This window comes from Bos grunniens, chromosome 22, assembly GCF_055505025.1.
Source record: "Bos grunniens cultivar Pamir isolate PY7600 chromosome 22, Bosgru_T2T1.0, whole genome shotgun sequence".
NCBI classification, from domain to species: domain Eukaryota; kingdom Metazoa; phylum Chordata; class Mammalia; order Artiodactyla; family Bovidae; genus Bos; species Bos grunniens.
Genome location: NC_141186.1, coordinates 50,951,092 through 50,968,250, shown reverse-complemented (window position 1 = coordinate 50,968,250; position 17,159 = coordinate 50,951,092). Strand labels below are relative to the sequence as shown.

At 50.4% G+C, this 17,159-nt stretch overlaps 1 protein-coding gene across 4 annotated transcripts in view; it reads left to right on the top strand.

The window, feature by feature from the left end:
• Positions 1–17,159, top strand: part of BSN (bassoon presynaptic cytomatrix protein) — a 79,802-nt gene that overhangs the window by 22,567 nt on the left and 40,076 nt on the right. The window lies entirely within an intron of this gene.

Here is a 17,159-nt window from a genome sequence, read left to right as displayed (position 1 = left end):
AGCCTCCCTCCTGCCTCTGCTCTCCTCTCCATCCCTAATCCCTGGCTACACCAGTCTGTCCTCCATTTTTAAATTTTGTCCTTTCAAGACTGTTGCACAAGTGCAGTCACTACAGTGCATAACCTTTTGGGATTGGCTCTTTTCCCTTTTTTAACCTATAATTCTATCAAGATTTGTCTAAGCTGATGTGTCTATCAGTTGTTCGTTCCTTTTTATTGCTAAATAGTACTTCATGGTATGTATATGCCACAGTTTGTTCAACCAGTCACTGTTGAAGGACATCTGGGCTGGCTTGAGTTTTGGTCTTTTACAAATAAAGCTCTTAGGAACACTCGTGCACAGGTTTTTATGTGAACATAAGTTTTCATTTCTCTGGGATAAATGTCAGGAATGCAACTGCTGAGTCTTTTGACAGTTGCAAGTTTAGTTTTTAAAGAAGTTGCCAAAACGTTTTCCAAAGTGGCTGTACCATTTACATTTTCATCAGCAGTATGTGAGCGATCCAGTTTCTTTGCATCCTTTCCAGCCTATGGTATATTCATTACTTGTTTAGTTTAGTTATTCTGATATGCATTTTGGTTTCAGTTTGCATTTCCCTAATGGCTAATGATGTAGAACCATCTTTTCATATGCTTATTTGCCATTTATATATGCTCTTTAGTCTGTTCATGTCTTTTGCCCATTTTTGAATTGATATTTTTTCTGTCGAGTTTTGAGAGTTCTTCATATGTTCTGAATACTAGTCCTTTATTGAACATGTGATTTCAGATACTTTCTCTTACTCTGTAGCTTTTCTTTTCAGTCTCCTTACATAGGCATTTACAAAGCAAAACTTGTGAAATTTGGTGAAGTCCATTAATCAATTTTTCTGTAATGGATCATACTTACAGTATCAAGTTTAGGAACTATTTGCCTAGCTAGATCTTGAATATTTTCCTGACCTTTATGTTTATTATTTATTTTGAATTAGTTTTTGTATTAAGTCTGAGGCTTAGGCCAAAGAGTTGTGTTTTGTCTTTTTTCCCCTGTCTTTGGATGTCCAGTTGCTTCAATACAGTTTGTTGAAAACGCTGTCCTTCCTCAGTTGTTTGGTTTTGCACCTTTGTAAAAAGTCAGTTGAGCAGATTTGTGTGCATATATTTCTGAATCCTTTAATCTTTTCCATCAACTTATATGTCTATCATCTTAACAATACCGTTTTCTTAACATAATTATATAGTAAGTGTTAATACTGGATAGAGTTATTCCTCTCACTTTACTCTCCTTTAACAAGATTATTTTAGTGTTGTAGGTCCCATTCTTTTCCATATAACTTCTAAAATAAGTTTGTCTATGTCTATAAAAACTTTACTGGAATTTCGATATGAATTGCATTAAACCTAATAGATCAGTCTGGGGAGAGTTGACGTCTTTTCTATGCTGAATCTTCTAGTTCATGAGCATAGTATGCTCTTCCATTTACTTAGGACTTCTTTGATTTCTTTCATCAGCATTTGGTAATTTTTAGCTACAGATTCTATAAAAAAAACTTTGTTTACCTAAGTTTTATTTTCTTTGGAATGATTATAAGTGACATTGTGTTTTTACTTGTGATTTCTTCATGTTTATTGTTAGTATCTAGAAATAGAATTGGTTTTATATATTTATTTTGTATCTTTCAACCTTGTTGAACTTATTTAATAACTCTATTTTTTTTTGTGGACTCTGGGATTTTTAATGTAGATAATCATGTCATCTGCAATATATTCAGTTTTACTTCTTCCTTTCCAGTATGGATGTCTTTTATTCCTTTTACTTGCCTTATTACAGCAGTTAGAATTTGCAGTACTACGTTGACTAAGAGTGGTAAGGGAGTGCTGGGCCAAGGGATGTCTGGGTATCAGGTTTAAGGGGGCAATGAGGCCAGAGACCAAAGGGCTTGGAGTGGCCAGCGGGATTTGGACTTGAGTTGACTTGGACAGGAAATTCTTCTGGACACTGTCTGTGACATTCATCAAGGAGGGGAGCCTGGAGCCCTGGGAATGAGTGGAGGCTATAGTCACAGCCCAGAGCCTCATCTTGGAGCCAGTGTCAGAGGTTGCTGAACATGGGCCTGAGATAGAAGAATGGCATACAGGAAGTGAGGAAGAAGTAGATGAGGCGCCATCTTCAAGACTAGACCAAGGCAAGACAAGAAGCCCCCATTTATTTTCCTTGCCCCCGTGACATGGTCAGTGACCAGTGGCAGGTACCAATGCTGTATCAGAGGAACTCCTCTCGGGGAGCAGAGAAGAGAGAAAGTAGGGAGGCTCCTAGGCTCCAGAAAAAAGGGAAGCCATGGTGGGTGCGGTAGGCTGGAAGAAAAATTGGAGGGACTGAGGAGGTGGCCTGCAGTACAGGTGGCAACCTTCAGAACTACCTGAACATCATACATGAGACCTGCCCCCTGAAGGTTCTGGAGAAGTTAAGAAGGTCCTTACTTGCACTCCAGTGTGCAATGAGCTTAACTCTGCTTTCCTTTCTGAGACCTAGAGAGCTATGTGAATAACCAGAAACCTAGAAAGACCTCAGTAAGAACGTGGTTTCTTTGAGGTTGGTCTTCTGATTGTAACACCTCTTCCAGTGCTACCTTATGGCTCTGTGTCTTGGCCAAAAAATTTGAGGGCGAAGCTAAGTCCAGAGCTGGTAAACAGAGGCCAAGGCTCTGGCACTAGTCCCCGGGGCAGATGCCCCGGATGTGGTTTTCCTCGATGAATTCGCTCCATGATGCTTCAGAGTGAAGGCTCTCTATCTAGTCTCAGAAAGACACCAGAAAGCTTCCCAAGTTTTTGTGTGTTATCACTAGCATTGTTTGCTTCTGAAGAATTTATACTTTTATTTCTCCATAGGAGGTAATTATTAGATTTCTGGGAAATGTGGGGTTTGTTTAAATGAGTCACAGCAGTTGGCTGAAATAGATAGGACTCCATCTGTTGCCTTTGCGTGGTCTCCAGTTCTGTTCTCTGTGACTAAGCTATAAAGGAGGCAGGAGAACTTGGTGTTCCGGGCGCTCACCATGACTGGCCCTGCCTGTCAGGCCCAAGTCTCACAAGCAAAGATGTGGGGAAGAGGACCCTGTTTCCTGAGAACTTCTCAACGTGTGATCCATGCAATTTGTCCACTGAGCTTGGGTGAGGTGGGTATGGGCAGGAGCTCACACCCAGGGCTCCTTGTCCACTGACCTCTGCCAGCTCCTTCATCAGTGACAGGTCTCTCTCACGTGCTGAGTGAAAGAAGAGGTGAGCTGGGAGTCAGGGGCACAGCACGTGAGGTGGTCATGTCCCCTTTCACCCTGCGAGGCTGGCTGCTCTGTGGGCGGAGCAAGTTGCTCTCAGATCCCAGCCTCGTTGCCATCAGCAGATTGGCCTGCCTCACTCGCCTGCTCACAGACCTGCCTCTTGCTGGGCAGCTGGGGCCTGGCCTTCCACACCCATCAGAGGGGCTGGGCCCATAGAGCCGTGCCCAGCTTCTGCCGGCTCCTCCAGGACCAGGAGCCTGGGGACTCCGGAGGGGCACAGGTGCTACACTGCTGCTTTCCTCTTCTGCTCGAGCTGGGAGGCCTTGTTCTGAACTGTCACTGGACACGCCGTGCCCCTCACCTCTGCCGGTTGGTGGTGTGCTGCCCGGCCAACGTATAGCCTCAGTGGGCTCCTCCTCCTAGGGGCTCACAAAGTGACTGTGAGGCCACTGTAAGCAGATGCCATCAGCTCCACCTGATTCCTTCTTCAGTTTCCCAACTACCCAGGTGTGTCACAGGATTGATTGGCACCCCAGTCCACACAGGCCTATCAGGTTGCATTATGAGTACAGAACTGGCAAACGACCAGAGGCCTTTCTCAAGAGCGAGCCTTGTGTGAGGAGTCCTGAGTGGACCCCACTCCACTGCTGGAGACTCCCAGAAGCTCTTCCCTACAGGGATACTGGTAGCTCTGAAGGCCCAGGGAGATAGCGTTCCTGTTGGCTGTTCTTCTAGCAGGTTTTGGTGAGCCTCGCTGTCACTCTGTGCTGAAGCTTAAGGCCCAGCTCAGCCCAAAGAAGTGGCCAGCTAAGCTCACCAGCTCCCAGTGAGTGCAGAGCCCCCACACCTGTCCAGTCCTAAAACATTCTCTTCACCCCACAGAAAACCCCACACCCATGAAGTAGTTGCTCCCCGTTTCTTCCCCCAGCCTCTGGCACCCAGTAGTCTGCTTTCCCTTTCTATTGATTTACTTATTCTAGATATTTCACATAAATGGAACCACAACATATGTAGCCTTTTTGTCTGGCTTCTTTCAGTGAGCCTAATATTTTCAGGGTTCCTCTACACTACCTGCATGAATCAGGATTTCATTCCTTTTGTTTTGTTTTGTTTATTGTGGTAAACTATACATCACATACAATTTACCATTTTAATGATTTTTAAGTGTATAGTATATGAGCGTTAGGTACGTTCATTGTTGTGGAGCCATCTCCACAGTTCTGTCCGTCTCCAGAACTTTTTCATCATCCCAGATTGAAACTGTGGCCATTCAACAGAATTCCCCATCCCCCTCCCCAGCCCCTGGTAACCACTGCTCTCCCTTCTGCCTCTATGAACTTAACGGTTCTAGGTACTTCATATAAGTGGAATCATGTAATATTTACTCAGACTTAATTTAACGTAATGTCTTCAGTATGAACATCCATGTTGTGACATGTATCAGCGCTCCATTCCTTTGTAAGTCTGAATAACATGTCATAGTGTATATATGCCACATTCTGTGTATCCATTTAGCCATCCATGGGCTTTGGGGTTGTTTCCATTTTTAGGCTGTTATGAATAACGCAGGGATCCTGCATCTCGGTATCCTGGTGGACAGGGAGAGCACAGACATAGCCCAGCCCTGGGACGAGGTCCTGAGGCTTGGGGACGAGTCCAGAAGCAGGGTCTGCTCCCACGTCCCATGGCCTTTGTGTGGCTCTGCTCAAGTGTCCCCTCTTCCGAGGGCCCCCCCCACTCCTTTCTCATCTATATTGTTCTGAACAAGTCAGGTTTACCCATTTGTCTTCTTGGTGTTTGCTTGTCTCTGCACCACACGGCAAGTTCCAGGAGAAGAGAGGCCTTGTTTGCCTTGCTCACTGCTAGGTAACCATGGTCTGCAGTGCAGCGCAGTGCCAGGCGCCCTGGAGCTCTTGGGAAAATGGGTGTTCAGTGATGCCTCACACTTGTGCCGCTGTGGCTGCTGCCGGAGCCCAACCCCCTTTTATCTCCCCATCGTGTGTTTGGATTGCACCCACCACATCCTCTGTCCAGGCATCACCCCGTTATCAGGAACCCCAGACCACCTGAGTCCCCAGCACCTTCCCCAGACATTCCCTCCACTTCTGCCAGCTGAGCGCCTGGCTCTGCGTGAGGCCGCAGTGTTCCCCTCACCCCCTCGGCAGGGCGATCCAGACCCCCTCTCACTCACTTGTCCCTCCTGGCCAGGGGGCCTTTGGGGTGGCATGAGCCCAGCCCTCAGACCCCGGTCCTTCCTCTCCTGTCAGCCACTGGCCATATGGTTCTAGTCCTTTCTCTCCCTCGGCATCGCTGCCTGCACCTCTCATTACTTGCCACTTCTCTAAAGACTTTGGCATCAGAATCCCAGGCTCCCTGCCCACTCCCCTTGCTGTAAGCCAGGGAAGGAAGGAAGGGAGGAAGGAAAGAGCGCATGTTTTTCTCAGCGCCTGCTGGGCACCTGGCATTGCTCTTCTGCAGGCTGGGTGACCCTGTTCTCTCTGCTGGCTCAGGCTGGCCTGGGCACTCTGGGTGAGGACGCAGGGTTGGGTTAGTCCCTCAGGACATCGGCCCTTCCCCTGGGGAGCAGACATCCTGGACTTTACTTGTTACTCAGAGAGGTAACTCCATGTACCATGAAAAACGTGGTCACACATGTGCTCACAGATGTGTATGTGCAGTGAACTGCCCACGCACACAACAGCACCCACACTAGTGCCCACATGCACACCCAACCTTGCACACACATGTGAGCACTCACGCGTACCCCCCACTCACACGTGTGCATGTGTACTCACAGAGCATCTCATCATCTCAGTCTTAATCACCACTCTCAGACCCACATTTTCCTTATGAGTACATCTGTCTTAATAGATTTTTTAAGCCCAAGTGGCTGAGTTTAATGCTCTCGACATGTGAACACGTGTCAGGTAGGAACACGGTCATCCCCAAGCCTGTGCTGGTCGGAGGCTGAGCCCTGGGAAAGGGAGGAGAATAGGGAAGGGAGCTCTTGGTCGAGGGCTTTTCCTGGCCAAGGGCCCCCACTGAAAAGGACTTAGGCTGCTTGGATAGGAAGTTCTGGCCTTAGGTCAGGCCCAAGGGACCTTGCAAGAGAGCTATCCTACAGCAGCAGGCTGAGCCGTGGGAATCAGCCCCTTGAAGCAGGAGGAAGAATGGGGTGGGGTGAGGAGGGGTGGGGCAAGGGGAGCGCCTCCTACAGGAAGCCTCCCTGGCCTCTCATGTTATTGGGAAATCTCTCCCAGTGGCAGGCAAGCTCCCTGGGAGGCTGGTAGGTGAACCTTCAACAGGAGGAATCTAGAAAGGAACTCCCAGCACCTTCCTAGCCCTCACAGTCTAAGGGAGAGGGAGGTTCAGGAACCCAAGTGCCACAAGTAGATGTTAGATTTCTCCCTCTGAGTTAGAGCCCTCAGAAGTGAAAGACAAGAGAGCCACAGAGGAAAGGCTGTGAAATTGGCAAACAAGGAAACTGAGCCCCCAGCCATGTGCATTTTTCTGCAACTAGGCTGAGGGGGCAGGTAGAACAATGGACACGGGGATGCTGAAGGCTGGAAGGGTGGTGGGAACTCTTGCTTTTGCAGTGTCGTTTAAGGCCTGCTTTTTCCTGATGGAATCTTGAGTCTCATTTCCCATCTTGAGATGTCAGTTTTTTGTCATTCTGATTTTTTTCACAGGCCCTGTAAAGAATTGCATTCACTAGTTAAACACTTCCTCAGCACCTTGACTGTAATAAATTTGAAATCGCCAGGCAAAGGCGTTGTTCAGAGGCTTCTCTTCTCTTTTCAGGACCTGCGGTTTCCAGTGCTGCAGGTCCTTGTCGGAAGGCAGGACTCTTTAGCGGTTGGAATAGCCCTGCCCAAGGACTAGCTCTGTGCCCTGGGCTGTGGGCGCAAGTGACAGAAGGCAGGTGCAGGCAGGGTGGCTCTGGAAGATGAGCAGGCGGGGACCCTCTTCTGTTGTTTCATTTAGAGCTGAAACTAGGGGCCAGACCCTCGGTCACAATTTTCTTTTACCATTTTTGGGTGACAGGTAAGTTTTTCCTTATGGTATAGAAGCATAAAGAGCAGACAAGCTCTTACTAGTTTAAAAAATGTTAAACTAGTGGGGGCGGAAAGGAAAAGAGCAGGCCTTATTTCTGGACAGAGAGGTTTTTAACATGGAGATATTATTTTGGTGTTTCTTTCTCTCCCAGAATACACAATAGTTGTAGTTTTTGGATCCCACTGGCTTCCAGGAGAAGGGAGCTAAGGGTTCCTCAGGCTTGGTGGGGTTTCCCTGCTGGTCTTGGAAGATCAGGCAGTGGGAAGCCTCAGACACTTGAGGTGTGTTCAGGTCCCACCTGGTTGCCCGCGCTCGGCAGATGTTCAGCTAACTCACGTATTAATGATGCAGGCGCTGGCTTATCTTACTCACAGCATTGTTCTGGCCTGTCTTCCTTCCAGCGCTTGGATCATGGCCGGACATGAAGCGGGCCCGTAGCCGTGTTTGTGGCACAGGATGTGTCCCTGGCCCTTAGGCCAGGCTGAGGGCTCAGGCTGCTGTGCTAGGTCTGAAGACAGGACTGAAGCTTCTCAAGCTTTGTGAGCCAGAGTCCTGGCTTCCAATTGGAGTGAGGGGTGAGGCCTGCCGCCTCCGTTGTCACAAAGAGTTAGAGTCTCCTCTTGACTTATCTCCTAGTTTCAGCAGAATCTGGAGGCGAGCTGACAAGCATAACGCTGTCCCCTTGGTAAAAGGCTACAGTTGTAGAATTTGCTGGAGCGAGAAGCAGGGAAGGGCTGGCTCAGCTTTATGTAATAATGCCTGGCTCCTGATTAGAGCTTCCTAGCTCAGGAATCTTCCCCCTGAGCCAGAAAACTGGGAGGCTTTGCAGCTCCAAGTGGTCCTCATGTGGGGTCCCGGTGCAGATGTCTGCAAACCCAGGGCTGTCTGGGGGCAGGTGCCTCAGTGGCTTGGGCTGGGTTAGAGCTCCTGGGCCATGCCTGGAAGCCACAGCACTCCCAGAAGACAGGGTTGGTAAATGAGAACCAAGGGCTGGACTGGGGCCAGAGATCTTGAGAAGGCTGTAGGAGGGGTGAAGAATTTGCCTGTCTGCCATGTGTGCCCTCAGAAAGCTGAGCCTGGGAGGGGAGTCCACGGGGGCATGTGACTGGCCTGGATGCACTGTTGAAGGGTACCCCAGTCACCACAGGCTAGAAAGGCCAGGGAGTTCTTTAAAGTTCAAATGCTGTCGATGCCGTAGCCCTTAGGACAGGAATGTGCAGGGATTAGTCCATACGAATGTCAGCATACTAGGTCCAGTCCTTATGGTGCCCAAAGGGAAGGGTCCCTAAGGTGGGGCCCTTGTTTCCTCTAATGTCCCAGGTCAGGCCACCTGGAACGCCTGGCAGGGGTTGGGGAGAGCCTTTGAGGAGCTGCTGACCTGGGTCTCAGCTCTGGGCGGTGACTCTGGTCACTCTGCTCTGACCTGCTGCTTCTTCCCTCCTCTGGCCCTCTTGGCTCCGGGGCCCCTGCTCCCGGCTCCCTCAGTAATCTCCTACTGATGTGCTGTTACCCAAGACTGATGAATAAGTGGGAATAAGACATTAGAGCACTAAAAGCAGTAACGCTCCCCTCCTACTGAGTTCTACCTAAGGAAGCCGGTTCCTTTATATGCTATAGTAAAAACAATGTTTGGATCCCTTCCCCTTGGAATTTGTGGTAATTGGCTGAACCAGACATTTGTAAAAGGTAAATGATGTAAATATGACTGTTTAATTCACCTAAAATACGAAGTTGCTTTCAAGCCCTACCAGACTCATTTCCTACAAATCTTGCCTAATTGCAAGTTATTTTTCATCAGTTGATTTTAACTACCTGTGTGAACTTCTGCTTCCTTCGACTGGCAAACAGAGATTGCAACCAAATTAGATTCTGGGAGCCCCTGGCCTCCTGGGGGTGCCCAGTCTGACCAAAGAGACAGACAGTGGGCAGTGCCTTGCAGTGGGGCAGCACTGGGACCGGGCTGGTGGGGGACACACAGGGAGGGGGACCCCGGGAGGCTCCGCGCCAGAAGCCGCATTGGAATGGTGCTGTTCAGCCAGCGCTCTGGGGAGCCTGTGGGCACGGATGCAGGAAGGCCTCTGGCCCCTTGGGGAGTTCCCAGACCTCAGGCAGGGCTTGCATTAGGGGATGTGTGGACAATGCTTGAGAGACAGGATGGTGTGGAAGGTAGCGGCCTGTGACTTGAGACCCAGACTAGGGAACAAGGTTCCTATGAACTTTTAAAAAATGAATGAATGAATAAAAACGTCTAGAGATGCACTCTGAGCCCCTGGTGCTGGCTTTGTGTCCACTCACAGGCTCCTGAGGCCTGCAGCTGAGTGTTGCGGAGACCTCACCTCTGTGCTGCTGCTCTTAGCAAGACAATTCCTTTTTGGTTCATCTGGTCAGAAAGGCTGGGGAGGGCCCCCCGATAGCCTCAGGCCTCCCCGACCGTGACCTCAGTACACCTGCGATGGGGCAGGGCTGAGAGCAGGAGAGAACCTGGTCTTGGCAACCGGCAGAGACCCCTTTAAAGACTGGGAAAGTAAGAATTCCCTCTGAACCGGAGCACACGTGCTGGGAGAGGAGGGAGACAGGACAGTCAAGTGAGGCATGGAGAAAAACATGAAAACTCCTATTTACATTGTGCCCTATCTCATTCTTTCAAACATTGCCAGTTAGGGAGGTGTGTTTTAGCAGTAATATATATGCACTTAATTGGTAAATAGTCATCTGTCGGGGATACGTGAACATGTTTTAGCGATAGGGACTGGTGATCAAAAAGGCAGGAGGCTACTGGCCTGAAAGTGGGCAAGTCAGGAAATGTTTTCTTATGTGAAAACTGGCTTTTTTTTTTTAACTCAAACTTTCTCAATTCTACCATCCCTTCTTGAGAGAGCTGCTCCAGGGCCCAGAACTAGATCCTGGTGCCCACTGTTCTGCAGCCCCTGATTCTCTGCCTGGACACACTGGTGTGTGTGACCATCCTAGCGGTCCTTCCTAGCCTGGGCCTTAAAGAAGTCCTCCCCCTGCATCTCCTTGGCTGTAATTGCCCGTTACAGAAAGGTCAGCCAGGGATTTATCAAAAACCTTGTTTGAACCCTGCAGGGCTCTTCCGGCTGCTCTGACTTAGAAAAAACAGTGTCCTTAAGTTCACTCCCCTCCTGGTGAGCAAAGACAGCTATTTATTTGTGTGAAGTATCTTTCTTTCAAATACTCAACTGGAGGCGGCAGGGGGCGGGCGGGGGGTGGGGTGTGATGCTCTAGAAGGCTGCCATGTGGAACCCAGCCTAGTTTTCCCTTGGGACCCCGCACAGTCTCTCCCCGCTTTTCCGGCCAGTCTGCCCAGCCTGAGCAGGCCCCCCTGAGCACACCTGCCAGGGCAGCCCCGGCTCTGACCCTAGGGACATACCTGGGGTCAGAGCATCTTCAGCCACTGGAGCTTGTTGGCCTCCTGCCTTTCTTGGGGGTTTTTGACAGAGCAGAGCCCAGCTTCTGACCAGCGCAATCTGGATTATTCCTCCTGGCACTGGTCATGGAATGGGACAGCAGGCCTCAGGTTACTGAGGAGAGTTGCGGGGGAGGCCGATGGGCTGGGCCTTGTGGCGGAGGCTCCTTCCTGCTTTGCTAACCAGCTTTAAGACTTGTCTCTGATCAGTCAGTAGCCTTAAATGCTGAAAGGGAGGAGAGCTGGTGGAAATACAGCTATTTTTACATCCTCCACCTTTCGTGGCCATCTTTTAAAAATATCTAGCCTGGATAAGGCATTTTTAGTCTTCCCCTCCTTGTCTTCCAGCCACTCCTCCGTGCTTCTGCCCTCTCCCTCCTCCGCCTGCCTGTCCTCCTGTGTCTTTCCCACTTCATGGCAGTTTCCTCTCCCCCTCTTGCTCACCTGTCCTCATCCCAGCCCTCCCCAGGGAGCAGGGCTCCCGGAGGCTGAGGGAGGTACACTGGCCTCCAGGGCTCTCACTGCTGATGAGCCACATCCATGAAACCAGGGCTTCCTGAGGCTGGGCTGGGTCCTGCCTATGGACACCTCCCTCCCTCCCTTCTGTGCCCAGTGGAGACCTTTGTTAAGGAGGTTCCTCTGGAGATTTGCCTATGAACTGAACCCTTAACTCTCCCAGGTAAAAATATCTAGACCTGTCTGAATTGAACCCAAGCTCCAACCCATCTCTTGATGTCTCTTGGATGCCCCCACGGAGATCACCAATTCGACAAAACCAGCTCAACCTTGTGATTTTGCCATTTCACCCCCCAGTCTCCACCCACCAATTGGCTTCTCTCCCCGGATCCTCCAGTTCAGTCAAAAGGACCCTGCTCCCCAGACCCCAGGCCAGAATACTCCTGCTGAGCCTTCCCTCTCTCTCAGCCCCTGGACTGTCTTTTGGGCTGTCACCTTATTCTATCTTCCTGGTAGGGTTTCCCTGCTAGCTCAGCTAGAAAAAAATCAGCCTGCAATGCAGGAGACCCTGGTTTGATTCATGGGTCAGGAAGATCTGCTGGAGAAGCGATAGGCTACCCACTCCAGTATTCTTGGACTTCCCCGGTGGCTCAGCTGGTAAAGAATCCGCCTGCAATGTGGGAGACCTGGGTTCGATCCTTGGTTAGGAAGATCCGCTGGAGAAGGGAAAGGCTACCCACTCCAGTATTCTGGCCTGGAGAATTCCATGGACTGTATAGTTCATGGGGTCACAAAGAGTCGGACACGACTGAGCAACTTTCAGTTATTCTCTCTATCTCCCTACCTCCACCGTCTCTTTGTCACAGAGTGGAATACTTCCTTGTTTGAAAAGCTTAAAGGCCCTGCTCTCCTGGCCCTTCCCATCTTGTCTCTGAATTCAAGTTGTTTGCTGCACGCTGTCTCCAGGAGCTGTTCTAAATGCTGAGAACAGCACTGACTTACACCCTGTCATGGAGCTACCCCAGTGACTTAGTGATAAAGAACCCACCTGCCAATGCAGGAGATACGGGTTGGATCCCTGGGTCAGAAAGAACCCCTGGAGAAGGAAATGGCAATCCACTCCAGTATTTTTGCCTGGGAAATCCAATGGACAGAGGAGCCTGGCAGGCTACAGTCCATGCAGTTGCAAGGAGTCGGACTTGACTTAGCGAGTCAACAACAGCAACACCTTGTCATGCATCTGGGTCTTTGCACGTGTTTTCACTTCTGCCTCAGTTCCCCTTTACCTGGGAGGGGGGCGGCAGGCAGCCCATCCACGAAGACTTGGTTTAGACGCCTCCGAGTTCTCAAAGCCTTCTCAAACTCCACCCCGGACTGTGTGGACGTGTCTTGCAATGATTTGTTTGCACATCTGGTCTCATCTCTGGACTGGAGGCTCCCCGAAGACTGGATCCCTATCTGATCCACTTTTTAAAAAATATATTTTAATTAAATATTGAATAGGTGTTTATACAGAATCGGAGAAGGCAATGGCACCCCACTGCAGTACTCTTGCCTGGAAAATCCCATGGATGGAGGAGCCTAGAAGGCTGCAGTCCATGGGGTCGCTGAGGGTCGGACACGACTGAGCGACTTCACTTTCACTTTTCACTTTCATGCATTGGAGAAGGAAATGGCAACCCACTCCAGTGTTCTTGCCTGGAGAATCCCAGGGACGGGTAAGCCTGATGGGCTGCCATCTATGGGGTCACACAGAGTCGGACACGACTGAAGTGACTTAGCAATTATACAGAATATAAGAATACTTATAAAATATGTATAAAATGTAAAGAATAGCAATACAATGAGCACCTGTGGACCCACCTTGCATTTGTGAGTTGCAATCCATTCATACCATCAGCACCTATCACACAGCCTGGAGCTATCATTCCAGGGGTCAGTGAATGTTTGTGAATGACTGAATGCTCGAATGAGCAAGTGACTTGAGTGTGGTTTTCTCTGTGAATCACATTGCCGTGCTTCCCACTCCTCTACAGCCTCACTGTGCTCACCCAGAGGCAACGCGGAATGTTTTAGGACAAGGACTGGTGGCCTTTTTTTTTTTTTTGACCACACTGTGCGGCATGTGGTATCTTAGTTCCACAACCAGAGATCGAACCCATGCCGCTCGCAGTGGAATCACAGTCTTAACCACTGGGCTGCCAGAGAAGTCTGAACTATTGGGCTTGGTATTGGAATCACAGCACCACCACTTACAGGTCATAATGGCTTTGCAAGTTCCTTAACTTCTATGTGTGGCAGTGTTCTCATCTGTAAAATAGGCAAGTTGCATCCTACCACATGGATTTGCCGTGACAGGTACCTGGCATATGGTGGTGTTCAGGTGTGTGCAAGTGCACGGTTGGCACAAGCACTTCTGTGGTCAGTGGAGTGTTCTGTGTGGTGGAACTGGGGGTATACAGCAAGTGGCCAGAGAGGGCTTGGAGTGTTGCTCCTGCCGTTCTGCCCTGCATGAGGCCAGATCCAGGGCGGGCCAAGTGCACGCCCATCATGTGCCGTGTTTCCTCAGCTCAAACACATTTAGGGGCCACGTTTTACTGTTCTGAGTCGTGATATGAGTGCAGTCCATCCACCCAGGAGACACGTATGAGCATCCAGTGAGTGCTGAGTTCTGGGGCAACGCTGTGGAGGAAGCCCAGAGGTCTTGCCAGGACCACAGAGGGTGCACGGGTGCAGCAATGATGAGTCAGGAGGTCTCAGTGCCCTGGAGCACAGAGAGGCCGGAGGGACGGAAGCTGCATTTTTTTTTTTTAGATGGACCAGTTTTAAAGTCTTTATTGAATTTGTTAGGGCCTCCCTGGTAGCTCAGCTGGTAAAGAATCTGCCTGCAATGCAGGAGACCCCAGTTCGATTTCTGGGTCGAAAAGATCGCCTGGAGAAGGGAAAGGCTACCCACTCCAGTATTCTTGGGCTTCCCTGGTGGCTCAGACGGTAAAGAATGGGCTTGAATTTGTTACAGTATTGCTTCTGTTTTATATTTTGGTTTTTTGGCCTCCTTCACCAGGAATTGAACCCACACCCCCGGCACAGGAAGGTGAAGTCTTAACCCCTGGATGGCCAGGGAAATCCGGAAGCTGCGTTTTTTAATAGGTTGGTCCGCAAAAGTGTCCCAACAACAATGCCACCAGAGCCAAGACTCTCCCTGTGTCTGCTCCCCTTCTGCCGGTCCCGCTCCTGTCTCTGGGTGTTTGTATCTACATGCACTCCCTTGAGTGTGCGTGCAAGTGCCAGCAGGTGCCAACATCCAGAGACAGGAGCGGGCCTGGCGGAAGGGCAGCAGACCCAGGGCGAGAGAGAGAGTAGGAGGCTGGAGGGAAAGGGCCCGAACCTCACGGGACCTCACGGGCCATTATAAAGCCTTTGGCTCTTCCTGTGGGAGGGAAAGGAGGGTTTAAGCAAACAAGGGAAGCAGTTTGATTCATGTGTATAAAGGATTATCCCAGCTGCCACACAGAGAAGACCGTAGACGGGCAAGAGGGAGCAGCCCAGCTTGTGCAAAACTGGAGAACAGAGGGCACCGCAACTTGAACTAGGTGGAGCGAGGAGGCAGCGGGATGTCCAGACACTGAAGCCCAAGATTTACTGATGACTGATAAGGCCTGAGAGGAGAAGGAGTCAGAGTCTCCAAGGGGAAAATGGGGAGGAGCACGTATGTGGGCAGATGGGGGCCTCAGTTTGGGCATGTCACGTTCGAGGTGTCTGTAAGACATCTCGGTGAAGACATGGGGTCGGCAGGGAGAGGAGAGGGGAGTTCAGGGGAGGGGTCTGGGCCAGACACACATTTGCAGTTACCAGTGGGGAGTAGGAGATAAAGCCTTGAGCCTCAGGCAGCTGTGGGCTTGGAAAGCCTCGTGTGCACAAAGGCTGAGTCCCTGCAATGTTGGAAGTGGGATTCTGGGTTTGGGAGACGAGGAAGCACCTGCAGAAGAGCTCAGAACAGCATGACCAGGAGGGAGGAAGCCGCCTGGCAGAGGGTGGTGTTCCCAGAGGAAGCTGAGAATTTCTTTCGGGAGAGAGGGAGGCCTCAGCGCTGTCGGGTCAGGGGATGATCAGGTGAGAGGAGGAACCTAGAAGCGACTTTTGGATTTGATGCCGTGGAGGTCACCAATGACTATGACCTGAGAGACTTCTGTGGAAGGATGGGCGAAGCCAGGTGGCCTGGTTGAGAGGAAGGGAGGAGTGGGGCTGGAGGCCATGAGTGGAGGCCACTCTTTCAGGGAGTTTTGCTGTAAGAGAAGCAGAGAAATGAGGCAGTAGCTGAAGGGGAAAGTGGGCCAGATTTCCTTTTTCTTTTTCAAGATGGGAGAAGCATCTTTGTATGGACATTAAAATCATCTGAGTAGAGAGGTAAGCAAGGATGATGAAGGAGAGGGGAGAATTTATGAAGGTGAGAAGTGGGCCTTGGGAGCAGGAGACTGGCAAACATAGGGACAGTCGTCAAGAGGCCTTAGTTGTACAAATTCCCCTCCAGCCGCTCCCACTTTCCCAGCAAGATTGTGGACAGTCTGTCAGTGGCAGTGAGCAGAGGGAGGTGGCTGGCGGCCTGGAGATCAAGGAGAAGGTGTGAGGAGTCGTCCAGGAGACAGGAGAGTTAAGGGTCCACGGGTGTGTGTCGCGATTGCCGGGCGTCAGTTGCAGCCACCACATGGTGTGTGGACACACATCGGGCCTGTGTGCAGGGGGCACCAGCCTCGCCACACAGGCTCTGCTGGGTGCAGAGGGCATTGCTTGTTTGTTCACTGCCACCACAGCTGAGTTGAAAGTTAACCTGAATTTGGATCCCTGATGGTCACATACAGTGTCCCCAGAAAGACTGCATTTTGACGCAACATTGAATTAAAAAGTCACTGTGTACACAAAAGACTGCGTGTCACACAGCATGCAAAACAAACACAGTAGAAATTGCTTACTTTCTCAGAAGAAACCACGGACCTTGCCCAGCCTGGAAACAGGGTTCTGGTCCCTTTGCATATTATAAAAGGCTCTCCATAGCTTCTGATGAGCTTGCAGCCCCAAGTAATTTAAGTAAGATATGAAACGATGCATTTAACCAAGTGGGGTTATTTCTTTATGACACCTAGAAATTAGTCTACTGAAAGGCCCTGGAGCCCTTTGGGCCTAGAGATGGCTGCAGCCACCACCAGCCACCACACTGCACTGGGCCTCACAGCTGGCGGCAAAGGTGACTTCCAGAGGGCTAGACTCAGGCTCTGGCCATCCGAAGTGGCCAGTCTGTGAGACTGGATGGGTGGATGTGTGCTGTGTTGGCTGACAGACAGTTAACAGTGTCCTTTTTCTTTTTCCTGGAAGAGTCTTTATTAGACCGAGGGTGTGTCTCCTCCCTGGCAGTCCCTTGGAAGGGAGGAAGGACCATAGAGTGTCTTGGAGTGGATCTCCCGGCGGGCTCTGCGGTTCCCCTCTAAAATGGCTTTACCTGAGACAGCCTACCAGTGGGCTCCTGAATCTTTTTGGCAAGCAGATGGCGTTCACATAAGGGCAGCAGACTTAGAGTCTCCTTCTGTTAGTCAGACCCTACAAGGACTGGGGGCACAGGGGCCGAAGGGGCCAGGCCAGGATGCTCCGCAGGCGGCTGTGGCCAGGCCTCCGCAGTGACTTTCAGCCAGGCTGCCCTGTTGCCTAGGTTCCAGCATCCACCCAAATGAATACACACTGAAGCAAGTATAAAATGTCATGGAAGCAGTGTGAAGCCTTGCCTTTGGCTTTTTGTACGTGGCTTTCTTCAAACTGGAAAACTGGGAGGGGGGTCAAACGAAGGAATGTGGGGCATTGAGTTTAGCCTCATGGTTTGCCTTCTACTCAGCTCTGATGCCTCTGCTGCAGCTGGGCCATGTCGGATGGAGGTGGGGGTCAGGCATATTGAACTCCCCTCAATGGTTCCTCAAG